This window comes from Cryptomeria japonica, chromosome 3 (genome assembly GCF_030272615.1).
Source record: "Cryptomeria japonica chromosome 3, Sugi_1.0, whole genome shotgun sequence".
NCBI lineage: Eukaryota > Viridiplantae > Streptophyta > Pinopsida > Cupressales > Cupressaceae > Cryptomeria > Cryptomeria japonica.
In genome coordinates, this window is record NC_081407.1 from 960,732,691 (window position 1) to 960,747,219 (window position 14,529).

Below are 14,529 nucleotides of genomic sequence, written 5' to 3' on the forward strand. Positions count from 1 at the left end.
GACCATGATGATCTGGCATGCTCCAGTATGTTTGGGTTATGGAATTATCTTATTCATGCTACTCAGATTCATGTTCAGTCAGTTGGTTTTGATTTGGTGATTGGATGCTATCATGTTTGATAGCAAGTTTGGTTTGTTGTTCCGATGAGAGTTTCATCAGCAGAGCTTCATTGAAGATCTTTGATGATATGCATAAGTAGTTTTGGTGCGGCTTCTAGTAGAGATTCGGGATGCTAATGGTGATCATGTTTGAGACTTCATTGATTGGGATCATTTCTTTAGAGTGTGTGCACCTATATTGGGTCCCAGTTTATCTAGGTTATGGACCGGCTTAATGTAATGTGTAGATTGGACCTCTCAATGTGTTTTCGGGATGTCTTATGGGTTGGATATTATTTATTTGATCTCACTATTGAGCATCAAATTTGAATGTTTATCTGTGGAATTAAATCATAAAATCCCCCTATTGTTAGAAGAAATCATCATTTACATTAATACCATGATAGCCCACAAGTCATCAAGCAGGTATAATAGCGTCCTATAAAGATATCTGGATTCAAATAGTATCGATGAGACCCAACGATGTCTCATTGGTATAGAAGGGCCATCGAAGAAAGGAAACGCCGATGAACTTCAGAAAGGACTCATCGAAGACAGTAATTCCATCGACAAAAGAAGTTGAGGAAAGCGGAGATGGTTTTCATCAACAGGAAAAGGTCTTCGAGGAGAGAATACCATCGGTGTAAAGGGACTCACCGAAAGAAACGTTCTCATCGAAAGAATAAGGTCGATCAGGGAAAAAGAAGTTACATCGATAAAAGACATCGATGAGGAAATAGGTTTCGAGGAGGCTAAAAGGCATGTCTCTGATACGCATGGTTTCACCGATACAACTTTATTGGTGGAAGACCACAAGAGAGGATAAAGAAAGGCACTAGTTAGTTACAAAACACAACCCATCAATTCACATTTTCACTTTAAAAGTAATAGGAGTAGCTGAGTAAGAAATATAGAGTAGACTAGCAATAGTGTATACATATAAATTTCAAGCACAAAGATCGAATAGCTTCTACAACAACAATCTTGAACTCATCTGCTATATCTCCATCCGAGGAATTTATGTCATTCAAAGATAGGAGGAAATCAAAGCAAGATACTTAATCTGCTCTAAAAAGCATTAGTCATTAAAAACAACTAGTGAGCAGGTATACCCACCTAGGTTCTACAAAGCCTAAAGTGAGAGAGTTAGTAACCAAATAGGTTCACTCTATAAGTTGGCCAAGTCAATTGGAAGGTTTGAGCATAGGATTTGGCATTTCCTTAGAACCTATCCAATCTGTTGATTTGAGACCCAACAGATTGGCGACTCTGCTGGGGAGATTCATTTAAAAGGTACTCTGATGTGGGAAGGAACTCATATACAAAATACAAATTCCTTTTGAGAAGAAAGGTGGCGACTCTGAAATCATAAATTTTATGTACGTAAGGAGGTCAATAACACAAGGCCACCCCATAGTCCAATTAAAATTTGATCATAAGAGAAGTAAAAGAAATCCAAAGGAGAAATCAATAGATAGTCCGATGGAACCTAAAAATGACTTTATGAATGGGAAGTATAATCAGCACTATTCTAAAAACAATTCACATCCAGCCTTGAGAAAACAAAATTAGATAGTTCCCACATACCCCAGGGATGAGGATTTGGTAGCTATGGATAGAGCGCGGAAAGGGAAATACCCTCCTGGCTTTGAGAATCACCATCCAAATTCAAGGGCAGGGGCTTCAAGCTCCTTAGGCTCGAGCAAGGTGGATGCATCAAACCGTATGGAAGACATGATGAAACAAATGATTGAAGCAGCCATTGAGATGAGAGATGATGGAAGAGTATAGCAGTGTGTAGAATTATGTGCTAAATTGGGTATAAATATCAATGAAGATGATATTAATCATGACTTGGAGAGATATAGAGTGAGAAGTGAATGTGCGGCCCAAGGACCAAATAGAGGAAGAAGCAACACAAGTAAGACTGGTGCAAAAATCAATGCCTACAAAGTATCTAAAAACCCTTTATATGATGTTAGCCTGAATGACTTTTCATATAATAATATACCTCCTGAGCACCAACACAACCACCCCAACAACTTCCCATACCCCAATTTACCTCTTGAGTATCAGCATAACCAGTTCAATGCCTTTACATATCAAAACCACTTTCAACCACAAAACCAATTTCCTCCCGGTAATAACAATGTGAGACCAAACTATGAAAACTTTTTCCAAGGTGGATACAGGCTAATGAATACAGAATGCATCAGGCAGTTCAAATTTTCAGGGATGATGGTGTATCCTCATCCTATCCCTAATGAAATTAGGACTACAATACCAAAGTTCACTGCGAGTAATGTCATCTCAAGGGAAGCACATTTCAAAGCTTTTGACACAATTATGGAGGATTTTTGTCTCCCATATGAGGATGTCAAGATGAAGTTGTTCATGCAGTCATTGATAGAGGACGCCCGAGATTGGTTCAGAGCACTGCTAGATTTTTCAGTAAATAGCCTTACAGAATTCAAAAGACTTTTTCTTGAACAATACGGAGACCACAATAGCCCAGAGTTTGCCTTACATGAGATCATAAGCATCAAGAAGGATACAAATGAAGCAGTGGCCGATTTCAATAAGAGATTTAATAGAGTTATGAATAAAATCCCTAATAGAATAAAACCGGTTCCTGAAGTTAGCATTTTGTACTACATGAATGCTTTTGATAGTAAAACACACTATGAGCTCAGGACAAAGAATCCTACAACCCTTCAAGGAGTCATGAAAGAGGCCATAACTATAGAGAATAATAGAAAAGCAGCTGGAACTATAGGAAGAAGGGAGGATGCAAGGTTGTTCAATCTAAAGGCCCCTAAACAAACAAAGGACGATGACAAGTTGGACAAGGTGTTGAACATTCTCAAGGATTTGTTTGTCAGAGTGAATAAAATAGAGAAACAACAGTTTTATCGCCATGATAGGCCTAGATTGCATGATATGCCTTATAATACCGCATGGAAAGATGGAAAACTAGTAGACAAGATCCCAAAAGAAGGTAACCAAATACCATATCCTTTGAGAAAAGTGGTGAAATAGGTAGTTGATGAAGATATGTGGTGCTTAGCATGTGATATGCCTCATTCTCCTTGCCATTGTGCGGTGGTAATGAAGTTGTAGGGAAGAGAAGAAGAATGTGAAGAATATGCAGATGATCATGTGATAAACTTACTATCCTTTGAGGACTGTGACTCATCTGAGGGGAGTGAAGGAAATGATGTAAGTTCTAGGTGGATTAATCAGCAGTGTTGTATGCAACAAGTACTCTGAGATGAGAAAGATGAAGTCAAGCTGAGGATCCCTACTAAAGAAGAACGAGAGAGGATTACTACAACTGTTGTTGAACAAGCCAAAAGGACTTATATGCTAAGAAATAGAACTATAAACCCTGAACAAGGCAAACCATCAGGCGTGTTCATAAAGGAGATTAATAAAACATCTAAACTGATAAATAAGTCGAGTAGAACCCAGGGTGAAAACACAAAGTTAATTAAGGAAAAGGAGTTGCAAGATTCTAGGATGCAAAAGGGTGATAAGGACAGGACGATGGACACTTCAGTACTACCTACTACAACATCATTTGATATTTCCAACACCTTGACACAGATGAAGGTCTTTGTCCCACTACTTGAGATGATGAAGTTCCCGAAGTATCGAGAAAAAACCTTGAAGGTGATCAATGGTGTATCTAAGGAAGAGACCAAAGAGCATAAACAAAATAGCCAAAATAATGATAACCCTGTTCCAACCATATATTTGGGGTCACCAATAACAAAAAATCCCTCTCAAGGAGACCCATTTTATGTAACCCTAATGATCAATAACAAGATGATAAAGGAGCTACTATAAATGTTATGCCAGTAGGAGTCATGAGGGAACTTGGAATGTCAGTGGACACAAATTTTGGTAAATGCTATGCCATGGATAACCGTTATGTCCCAGTAGTTGATGTCATGAAGGATGTTGAGTTCATATTGGCAGCATGTCCAGAAGCATCTTATAAAATGGACATCACTGTGGTTGATGTCTCTCCTAACTATGGTATGTTATTATCAAGACAATGGTCAAATCTGATAGGAGGCCATGTCGAGCTTGACTTATGATATGCTACTATACTAGTAAATGGACAGGAGTTAAGGATTGAGAGAGAACCTCGCTCTGAATACATCATCGAGGAGGTGGAACTTGTTGATTCGGTATGTTTCATCCCGTCAGATATGGACAACTTCAAAGTAGATTTGATGAAAACAAAATTGAGAGGATTGACCCCAATAGAGTCTACAGTCAAGGAGAGTAAAGATCAAGTATGCAAGATTTACTTTGATGGATCATGCAGCAAGGAAGGAAGTGGGGCTGGGATCGTATTTATTTCACCAGATGGAGAGACATTCAAATATGCTTTTAAACTGATGTTTGAGTGTACAATTAATATTGCAAAATACGAAGCTTTACTCACTGGACTAAATGTGGCTACCAAGCATGGAATCAAAATGCTCAGTGTCTTTGGAGACTCAGAACTAGTAATATCTCAAATCAAACAAAAATATGCCTCCAAACATCTCAGGTTGAAACAATACAAGGATGTTGTATGGCATAGAACTATTTGATGCTTTCCAAATAAAATGGATTGACAGATCAAAGAACATCATGGTTGACTTCTTGTCCAATGTTTCTTTGAAGGAGAATGATATAACACTGAATGGAGCCTCAGAAATGGAAATAAAAGTCAAGCCTTCTGTTCCAGATAATTTGTACAACTGGCAAGTTTTTCATGATGACAACAATTTGTTAAAGTTTTTGCACTGTGTGGATCACTACCAAGCACAAGCTATCAATTTTAATAACTTTGTAGAGATGACAAATGGGAAGGAGACTTTGTTGGGACAAGAAATCATACAATTAAAATCTAATAAGATACCTAGAGGATTAGTCACATTAGAAAGAGCTTTCAATATATAGGACAAAGTTGAGATCAAAGGAGCCTCAATCAAAGAGACTGATGTTGAGCAGATTGATTTGGGAAGAAAAGAATCACCAAGGCATGTTTTTATTGGTAATAAATTGACCCCTAAAACAAAGCAGTAGTTAGTAAGATTACTCAGAAAATATAAGCATGTATTTGCATGGTCTTATGATGACCTCAAAGCATACAATGAAGATCTTTTTCAACATGAGATACCTCTCAAACCTGATGCTAAACCATTCAGACAAAAACAAAGACCTATAAATCCGACTTTACTACCTAAAATGAAAGAGGAAATAATAAAGATGAAAGATGCAAGGATAATCAAACCTTGTAGATATTCTACCTGGGTTTCAAACCTGGTGCCTATCAGAAAGAAAAATGGGGACATAAGACTATGTGTGGACTTCAGAAATCTGAACATATCATCATTAAAAGATAATTATCCTTTGCCAAACATGGATAATATGTTGCAGAAGGTAACTGGATGTGATTTATTGTCTATGATGGATGGATTCTTGGGGTATAATCAGGTGAAAGTTAAAGAAGCTGAATAATATAAGATAGCTTTCACAACACCATGGGGCACATATGTGTATGCAAGAATGCCATTTGGATTAACAAATGCAGGAGCAACATTTCAGAGGGCAATGGATGTAGCATTTGCATAACTGATTGATGTAATAATAGTAGTGTATCAAGATGATTTAACAGCCTATTCAAAAAGGGGTGAAGACCATTGCGATCACCTTGAGAAGATATTCAAGAAAGCCCTAGAATATGGAATTTCCCTCAATCCAAAGAAATGTCACTTCGCAGTTAAAGAAGGGAAGCTCCTGGGACACATAGTATCCAAGGAAGGGGTGAAAATTGACCCCAAAAGAGTAGCGCAATAAATGAAGTGCCTATCCCAAAGACTGTCAAAGCTATTCAATCATTTTTGGGACAAATCAATATTGTCAAGAGGTTCATCCTTAATTTTGCAAATATCATAAAACCTATAGTGAGGATGTTGAAAAAGGATTCTAGAATTGATTGGGATGCATAGGTATTAGACACATTTATAAACATAAAGAGGGAAATATCTGAGGTACTAGTATTGATATCCCCAGATTTTAATAAAGCCTTCTTGGTCTTTTCATTTGCATCATGCCATACAGTAGCGGTAGTCTTGCTACAAAAGAACCAGGATAATTACGAACAACCTATTGCATATTTCAGTAAGTCACTGAATTCATCCAAAATAAAATACGACCTAAATGAAAAGAAAGCTTATGCCCTGGTAAAAGCAGTAAAACAATTCAGACCATATTTGGTAGGTGCAGAAGTCATAGCACATGTTCCTAATGCAGCGATAAAAGACATATTCATGCAGACTGAGGTCACAGGGAAAAAGTGCAAATGGATCAATCAGATTCAAGAATTCAATATTGAGCTCAAAATTTCCCAAGTTATCAAATGCCAGGGACTAGCTAAACTTATGACAGGAGTAGAGGTTGAAGAATTTCAGGTAAATGAGGTTGGCATGGATGAAGCCAGTTTTAGTATTGAAAATACAGCCTGGTATACAGATATCATGTACTATCTCAAACACATAAAATGTCCAGATGATATGACTGATAATCAAAAGAGAACACTGAAATTAAAATCCACAAGATATGTGATCATCAATGGAGATTTATATTGGAAGAATAGGGATGGAATATTATTGTTATGCTTCGATGAACATCAAGCAGAGAAAATCCTACAAGAGATGCATGAAGGGGTTTGTGGTGGTCATTTCTCAGCCAAAACTACCGCACACAAGATATTGAGAGCTGGCTATTTTTGGCCACGAGTCTTCAATGATTCCTATGCTTATGTTAGGAAGTGTGAGGCATATCAGAAATTTTTGGGCAAAATGAAATATCAAGGATCACTCCCACTAAGACCAATGAAAGTTGAAGAACCATTTCAATAGTGGGGAATAGAATTTATAGGAGAAATATCAGAGAAATCAAGTGGGGGACATAGATGGATCTTGGTCGCCACAGATTACTTTCCCAAATGGGTGGAAGAAATACCTTCTAAACGGGATACCAGTAAGGTGGTGATAAGATTCATACTGGAAAATATCATCACTTGATTCTGTGTTCCTACAAGGATCATCTCTGATAACGACATGGCTTTTAGGTCTGAAGAGTACAATGCTTTATGCATGGATTATGGCATTATAATATCTCATTCATCCCCATATCACCCTCAAGGTAATGGGTAGGTCGAGTCAAGTAACAAAAACATCCTAAAAATCATCAAAAATATGTTAGGACAAAATAAGAAGGCATGGGATTCAAAATTGGATTTAGCATTATGGGCAGATAGAGTGACAGTAAAAAAATCTACAGGGAAATCTCCATATGAACTGGTCTATGGTAAAAGGGCTAGACTCCCTTTGGATAACCTCTTACCAGTACATAAATTCATAACACAAGAAGGGATAGAGACTGATGACCCTTTAAAAGAAAGGTTGATGCAATTGATAGAGCTCGATGAAGTCAGGGTAGAAGCTCAGGAACAAAACATTAAAATCTAGAATCAGATAAAAAGGTTATATGACAAAAGAACAACAGATAGAAAATTTAAAATTGGTGATTTGGTTTTGATGTGGAACGCCAGGAGTCAAGATAAGGGTAAACATGGCAAGTTTGAGGCTTTATGGCTTGGACCGTATGTGATTATGGATAAAGTAGGAGAAGACTCTTATTTTCTCCAAAATACTATAGGAGAAATTCAAGAATTGTCAGTGCATGGACAGTTCTTAAAAAACTTCTTTTCTTAAAAGGGGCCTTCTTCATGTACATTAGTTTAGGTTTCATTGCCATTGTAAAAACCACATTTCCTTTAAATCTTCTTTCCCTTATATAAACCAAAGAGTCTAGATTCTTGGAAATATCCGTAGCATACCCCCATCCCCAGCCAGAGCCACTGTTGAGCATCAAATTTGAATGTTTATCTATGGAATTAAATCATAAAAGCCCCCTATTGTTAGAAGAAATCATCATTTTCATTAATACCATGATAGCCCACAAGTCATCAAGCGGGTATAATAGCATCCTATAAAGATATCTAGGTTCAAATAGTATCGATGAGACCCAACGATGTCTCATCGATATAGAAGGGCCATCGAAGAAAGGAAACACCGATGAACTTCAGAAAGGACTCACCGAAGACAGTAATTCCATCGACAAAAGATGTCGAGGAAAGCGGAGATGGTTTTCATTGAAGGGAAAAGGTCTCCAAGGAGAGAATACCTTTGGTGCAAAGGAACTCACCGAAAGAAACGTTCTCATTGAAAGAATAAAGTCGATCAGACAAAAAGAAGTTACATCGATAAAAGACATCGATGAGGAAATAGGTTTCGAGGAGGCTAAAAGGCATGTCTCCGATACGTGTGGTTTCACTGATACAACTTTATTGGTGGAAGACGACAAGAGAGGATAAAGAAAGGCACTGGTCAGTTACAAAACACAACCCATCAATTCACATTTTCACTTTAAAAGCAATAGGGGTAGCTGAGTAAGAAATATAGAGTAGACTAGCAATAGTGTATACATATAAATTTCAAGCACAAAGATCGAATAGCTTTTACAACAACAATCTTGAACTCATATGCTATATCTCCATCCTAGGAATTTATGCCATTCTGAGATAGGAGGAAATCAGATCAAGATACTTAATCTACTATAAAAAGCATTAGTCATTAAAAACAACTAGTGAGTAGGTATACCCGCCTAGGTTCTACAAAGCCTAAAGTGAGAGAGTTAGTAACCAAATAGGTTCACTCTATAAGTTGGCCAAGTCAATTGGAAGGTTTGAGCATAGGAGTTGGCATTTCCTTAGAACCTATCCAATCTATTGATTTGAGACCCCACTTAGGAAGACATGTTTTGTAAGTATGTAATTGGTTTAGTGTCTAGTGGCCAACCTTATTGTTTGTGGTTGAGGGTTTGTATATATATGATGTAAGATCTCATTATAGATCATACGAAAGAATGTGATATAGCAGAAAATAATGTATCAATCATTTAGGCAAAGGATTTGGTTGATCATTGGTGATCGAGTTGGGTTTATGTAAGTGAATTTAGTCCTCCAGTATTGAGCTTAACCAGAACTATACTCAGGCATAGGAGATGCTATTATTGCAATTCATTCTTTCTTCCGGATTCTAGTTTGGTTTTTTATGTAGTTAGTGAGACTCTTTTTGTGATGACCAGTGTGATGTAGGTTGTTGGCCTTCCTGCAAGTGTGGGCCCCTCAATTATAATCACATACTTACTGCAGAAGTATTATCTGACTATAGGTAGGCTTCCCACTATAGTTTTTCCCTTTACCGGGTTTTCCATGTACAAATCTTATTGTCATGTGGATGGTATTTATTCTTTGATTATTTTTTATTCTTAATTGATTTATCTGTTATCTCGGTAATTGGTTTATGCATTCTGGTATTGATCTTTGGGTTCCAGTATTACAGTTTTAATTGCTTAAGGTTCTCGTAATCTGAAACAACTGATTCACCCTCCGCCCTCTCAATTGTCTTCTGGTTATTTGAGCTATCTAACACATTAATGATATCTGAGAAATGTGTTGTCATTGATGTCAACATATTTCTTTGTTTGTGACAGTGATGCAGTGAAGTTCAGTGAGTTGGTTTGTTCAGCATATTGATTATCAGAGTTTGCGGATTAAAGGGTTTGTAGAGTATTGTGTATAGATGATTTAGTATAGTTTTTAGAGGTCCACATGAATATTTGAGTGAGTTATGAGTATCTATGTTGTGGCTAGTTTTCTATTGTTCAATGATGATAGTGTTCAGTATTTTCATCTGTATTGCTCCACATTGTAATATCTTGTTCTATAGATTTGTAGGAATGTTTGGGACATATGTGTGTCTTTAATTCAATTGGTTTGTGATTTGGATCTCCGCAAGTCATTTTTCAAGGTTGATAGTCATTCTAGTTAGTGTTCTTGAAGTTCAATATAATGATGATGTGATTCTAGTAATCCGAGTTTGTGTGGATGTTGTCGTGGTAATTCATGATGCTTGTGGATGTTTTTGAATAATGTGCCTTTTGTGTTGGTAGTCTAAATTGATCGTTGTGTGCGTAATTGATGATTTTATCTGGTGTGTTAGTGTTCTTCATATTTATGGTCGACCAGATGCTTGTAATATTTTGCGGATGTTTGATGCATAATTCATTGAGGTGTTTCATATTCGAGGCGTGTTATATGGGTTTGTGCTATGTCTCGGCCAACATTTCTTGGTCCATATTTGATATTGTAGCTTGTGTGGTTATATTTTTGTAATTAGGTGATGTGTGTTGAGCCGACCTTGTGAAGAGTTGATATCATGTATAAATAAACGTAATTTATTTGTAATTGAGTGTGCAATGTGTATGGATGAGAATCAGAATGTATGTGTGTTGAATGTATAAATATTTTGGAGGTAAAGGAGAGTGAGAAGAAGTGAGTTTTTTGTTCTTAAGTGGAACTGTAACTAGGCATTAAGGAGATGATATTCTTCAGTTCATGAATTTGTTTGTAAGATAGTGAGTCTTCCCTGGGTTGTAGCCCTTGTTGTTTTTGAGAAATGAGCTCTAGGCAGTGTGCTTGAATGTATGTACATTCCCCATTGTAATATTTTATATACTTCTAATAGAGTATCATCATATTGTGGGTAGGTTCCCACCATGGTTTTTCCCTTGATCGGGTTTTCCATGTCAAAAATCTTGGTGTTATGTGCGTTCTTGATGTGTTGTTGATTTATGCTTTCATGGTTTATAACCAGATCTAAGAATAAGTTTGATTTGTGTAAGTTTTGAGACAATTGATTCCCCGATGACTTACAATAAGGATAGTCTAAGATTTGATGGATCTAATTACTATGTTCAGAAGAGCCACATGGAGTGTCATCTGAGATGCATTGGCGAATCTTATTGGACTATTACAAATAACAAGTATACTATTCCTGCAAATGGACCTAAAACTCGAGATGAGATAAAGGAATTTGAATGTAATATTAGAGCTAAGGAAGCATTATTGAGTGCCTTGACTGATTATGAGATGACAAATATTATGGAATTGTAGACTGCTCATGAGATCTGGAAGAAGTTGGAAACTATGTGAAGATTGCTAAGTTGTAGAGCTTAAAGGGAAGGTATGAGATGTTGAGAATGGGTGATAATGAGAACATTACTTCTTTTATGCAGAAGGTGAATGAAATAGTGTGTAATATCATATGTCTCAATGGAAAGTTGGAAGAATCAGAAATTCTTGCTAAAGTGCTTAGATCCTTTCCTGTATCCTACAAACATAAATTTGTTGATATTGAGGAGATCTGGACAATGACTGATGTGACCAAAGACATGTTGATTGGTAAGCTATCAGCCTTTGAATTAAGTAAATTTGGTGATTCCCTTCCTAAGACAAAATCTGCATTCAAATCCACTATTTCTGAAAAGGATAAGCAAAGATATGATGCAGGAGAAAGTTCCTCAAGGAGGATGTCAAGATATGAGAAAGAAATGAAGGAAATGGAGGAAGAAGAGTGAGAGCTTGAGGAGATTGAAGCATTTATTTCCAAGAGATTACCTAAAGGAGTTGGTAAGTATGAAGGAAATTTGCCTCTTAAATGTTTTTAATGTAATAAGATAGCACATTTTGCCTCAAGGTGTCCTGAAAGAGTTCCTAGAAAACTTTACAAGCCTAAATTTTAGAAGAGATGTTATTATGCTACTGATGAAGGTGTGAATAATGATAAATTAGATAAAGGAAATACAAGGGATGATGAATGAGTGTTTATTTCTATCAAGGAAGATGATCGAATACCTATTGATTCTGATAGCTGCATGAATGAGGAAAGAGCTTTAGCTGCACAAGTTGAAGAGAAAGATGAGTGGGTGATAGACAATGGATTCTCTCATCATATGATGGGTGATAAGAGCAATTTTGTATGATTGGAATAGTATGAAGGAGCAGTTGTGAAGTTTGGAGATGATAAAGCTGGAATAATTCGTCAAAGAGGTTCTATTTATTTTCATGGTAAGCACAATACTAATGATGTCTTGTATGTAGAAGACCAGAAGCATAATCTTTTGAGTGTTCGATAGATGATTGACAAGGAATGTGATCTTTAGTTCAAGAATGGAAAGTGTAGAATCTTGGGTAGTTCTGGAATAGAGATTGCATCACGTACAAACACTAAAGGTAATATCTTTCATTTCAATAACTCAGGTAAAAGATGTTTCATTGCTCAAGTTGATGAAAGTTGGTTGTGGCATAGAAGGATGTGTCATGTGAATTTTGATAACATTGTTAAGATAAGTTCTACTTAGGTTGTGAGAGATCTTCCTAAGTTGATGAAACCTGCTAACCCTATGTGCAATGAATGTCAGTTAGGTAAACAAACCAAAATATCTTTCAAGAGTAAGAAGCATTTTTCAAATGGATTATTGGATCTTGTACATACAGATTTGTGTGAACCTTCTAGAGTTAGAAGCTTGCAAGGAGACAAATATTTCATGTTATTGATTGATGACTATTCAAGGATGACATGGGTTACTTTCTTAAGGGAGAAGTCTGAAGCTCTAGAGAAATTCAATATTTTCAAAGCTATGGTTGAGTCTAAGATAGGTTTGAAGCTAAAGTGTCTAAGATCTGAAAAAGGTGGAGAATTCATTTCTAATGAGTTTAATGCATATTATGAAGAGCATGGGATAAGAAGACAATTATCTGCTCTGAGAACCCCTCAGTAAAATAGAATTGTGGAAAGAAAGAACAAAACCATTCAAGAATTTGCTAAGGCAATGATGATTGAAGAAAATGTTCTACATGTTTATTGGAGACAAGTTGTGAGTACTGTTGTTTACACTCTTAATCGGGTGCATATATCAAAGGTGATACCAATAAGACTCCTTATGAATTATGGTTTGGTCATGGTCCTACTGTTAAATATTTCAAAAAAATGGAAGTAAATGTTATATCAGAAGGGATGAAGATTTAGGAAAGTTTGATGGTACATGTAATGAAGGAATATTTCTTGGTTATTCTAATAAAAGCAAGGCATGTCAGTGTTATAACAAGAGATTGAAAAACATAGTTGAGAGTGCTAATGTCAGGTTTGATGAAAGCAATGAGAGATAATATAGATCTTGTGGATATGATTCAGATAATCAGAATGACAGTGAAAACAAAGGGAAGCAACCTCCAAGTCAGAATCAAGTTTAGATTATTCTAGTGAATCCAGTGAATCAAGAAGAAGGAACTAGTGCAAGTGCAAAAGAAAGAAATCAAGATTCTGAAACTCAAGAAAATCCTAAGACTCCTAGGTATGTAATATTGAATCATTCTAAAAATCAAATCACAAGAGATAGAAATAAAGGTGTTCAAACTAGAAGAAGAATTATTGCAGATCAAGTTGGTTGTTGTTTGATTTCTAAGATTGGGCCTAAGGATGTAAATGAAGCATGTAGAGATGAACATTGGGTAAAAGTAATGGAAGAAGAATTGAATCAAATTGAAAAGAACAATACATGGATTCATGTTCCTAGACATAAAAACAAAAATTTAATTGGAACCAAATGGGTCTTCCGAAACAAATTGAATGAGCAAGGTGAAGTTGTGAGAAATAAAGCAAGACTTGTTTGTAAAGGATATTCTCAAATTGAAGGAATTAATTTTGAAGAGACTTTTTCTCTAGTGGCAAGAATTGAAGTTGTTAGATTGTTTCTTGCTTATGTTGCTTACAAAGATTTCAAATTCTATCAGATGGATGTCAAGTTAGCATTCCTAAATGGTGAATTGGAGGAAGAGGTGTACATAGAGCAACCATATGGATTTCAGTTGACTTATCAAAGGGATATGGTGTGTCGATTGAAGAAAAAATTGTATGGATTAAAACAAGTGCCAAGAGCATGGTATTCTAGATTGGATAAGTATCTGCTGAAGCTTGGATTTAACAAAGGTACTGTTGATAGTAACCTATATTTCAAGATTGATCATGATAATATTCTGATTGTTAAAGTTTTTGTTGATGACATTTTTTTTTGGAGGAAATGATAGTTTGTGCAAAGAGTTTGCTAATGAAATGCAAAATGAATTTGAGATGTTTATGATTGGAGAGATGAAATTCTTTCTAGGATTGCAAATTATACAGTCGGAAAAAGGGATTTTTATATCACAGTCCAAGTATGTGAAAGAATTGTTGAAGAAGTTTTCTTTGGATGATACAAAACCAGTTGGAACTCCTACGGTGACCAGATATAAGTTGACTAAGGATGATGATTCCTCTAGAGAAAATCAGACCAGATACAGATCTATGATTGGTGGATTGCTATATTTGACTTAGACTAGACTAGATATCATGAATGTTGTTTGTCTTGGTGCTAGATTTCAAGCCGATCCTAAAGAAGCTCATGTTGTAGTTGTTAAAA